Raw genomic sequence first — 2,564 nt, forward strand, 5'->3', positions numbered from 1 at the left:
CGATGCTGCAAAGTTTTCAACAATTTTTGAACTACATGTTACCTCCTTTGATGCCCCAGGTGGTACCTCCTCCTTCGGCACCAGAAAGTACAAGAGCTTCCAAACGGCAACCTTCTCAGTCATTTGTTCCAATCGGGGGCGTGTTCAGGAATATGGTGCAGCCATCTGACCCTAATCAAGTGCAACCGCCTTTGCCCCCACCTCCACCACCACCACCACCGCCACCAGGCTACAATGGTTGGAGCCCATATGGATACCCTTATTATCCATACCCGGGATATGCGCCTAACCAACCCAAAGATCTTTCACTTTTTCGGGGGTGAAAGATCGGAAGAAAGCATTGCAGTTCCTACAACAATTTGACAACATCTATGCTTTGGGGAACTATACAAAAGAATCCAAGATTTCTCGAGCAGCGGGATTTCTTAAAGATAATGCTATGCAATGGTGGAGTGTTCAATCACGACACAACCGCATGCTCCAAGGACCTGGCAAGCTTTCAAGACAGTTTTTGCACGCAGTTACATGACTTCTATGTTTGAAGTCCGAATTTCGACAGAGTGGGGAAACTTAAAAATGCTTGCCACCAAAACCATGGACGACTATAACCAGAGGTTTCTCGACGTGTACCTTCCGGTGTCCTTCTTTAAGTTCATTTCCTTGGTGGACCAGTGTGAGCGCTACACCATTGGACTACCATCATCATTGCAGGAATATTGTCTCTCCAAGTAAGTCTCTACCATGTAAGAGCTTATGGACCATGCCGCGGTCGGTTACAAATCTCAGGGATTTAATATTTACGTAATTACGTTAAATTTTGTGTGATCACAAGGTCTTATTGACACATTTACATGATCACAATAAACATGATCACAGTAAACATAATCACACAGAACTCGGTTAATGGTGACCTTCAAACCCACCAAATTCCCGTCGGGCTTTTCAGTATCCCCGGCGGGCCCGCCAGGGTTTATCATTTTCCCTGCGGGCCCACCGGGGATACTAAAAAGCCCGGCGAGCTTTCAGCGTTATATATACGTGGGCCTGATTGGGCCCGTTGGGTGTATTATCGTCTTGGTTTCATCTTCTGAGAGAGAGAGAGAGAGAGAGAGAGAGAGAGAGAGAGAGAGAGAGAGAGAGAGAGAGAGAGAGAGAGAGAGCGCTTGCGACCACCTTTGCAGGTACATCGAGAGGAGAGAGGAGAGAGGAGAGAGGGAGAGAGGGGGTCATGTGGGAGTGTGCCCTACGTCGCAGTGCGCGGCAGCAGAGTACCTGACCACACGATCCGGGTATGTGTTGTGTGTGTGTGTGTGTGTGTGTGTGTGTGTGTGTGTATGCATTGTGTGATAGCGTGCCTTTTGTCGTAGTGCCTGGCAGTAATAAGGTACCTTACCACACAATGGGAGTGTGTGTGTGTAAGTTGTTCTACGGAATAGTGCTTATCACAGGGGCATCACCTCTGTGACGCGGGGAAGATGGTGTCCTTGTGGTAAGTATTGGCTTACTGTCTAGGTACTACGTCGGTAACGCGGAAAATCTAGTATCCTTATGGTAAGTCAACTTCCCTTCTCCTTTCCCAAAAAACATATGGACATCGGTCAGTAACACGGCTATATGATGTTCGTATGTAGGTCATTGTTTTTCCTTAGAATCAGGCGGCACTCGGTCAGTAACGTTGCTAATAGAGTTTCGTTTGTTAGAAGCATATGTTTTTGTATAAATGTGGCATTCAAGTCGTTAACCCGGCCGTACAAACGTCATATAATTTGTATGTGCATTTGCAGCTAATTTTTTAAGTATTAAGTATATGAAATACTTGGTCGGTAACGCGGCTGTGAAGAGTATTTCATATACTAAATGTATGAATTGTTTGATTTTGTTGTTTTTAACTGTCCATTTGAAATTATATACTAGCTAATCATATTCAAAAGAATACTTTATTCATCAATCATCGCTATTTTAAATGTTCCATTTATATAGAATACTTTATTCATCAATCATTGTTATTTTAAATGTTCCATTTATATAGAATACTTTATTCATAATCATCGCTATTTTAAATGTTCCATTTATATAAATTACATGTAAAAAAGTATTTGCACACAAATTGCATGTTTAATATTCTTTTTTAATATGTTTAAAGGACTCTCAAGCATTATCGCTATTTTTAATGCTTCATTTACATAAATTCTCTGTAAAAAATCTAAATGCACACAATTTGCATGTTAAATATTCTTTTGTATCTTCTTAAAGAGTATCAATTATCATCGCTTTTAGATTGCAACATTTACATAAATTCTATGTAAAAAAATGTGTGAACACAATTTGCTAGTCCAATTTGTATACTTCCAATGTTTTAAATGTTTTTGAAGTTTTTAAGTCGGTGTGTGCTTTATTTAAATTAGTATGTGCGCACGGAGAAAAATATAAGTTAAAAATTCAGTATATGCTGAAATGTGCCAGACCGTTAACATGTATTGTTTGATCTGAATAAAGTTCTTATAAACCACTTGTTTGAACTGCTTTTTACACGTGTAACAGATTGCAATTTTAAGTGAAGATTA

This window comes from Adiantum capillus-veneris, chromosome 17 (genome assembly GCF_014529385.1).
Source record: "Adiantum capillus-veneris isolate H3 chromosome 17, ASM1452938v2, whole genome shotgun sequence".
Taxonomy (NCBI): Eukaryota; Viridiplantae; Streptophyta; class Polypodiopsida; order Polypodiales; family Pteridaceae; genus Adiantum; species Adiantum capillus-veneris.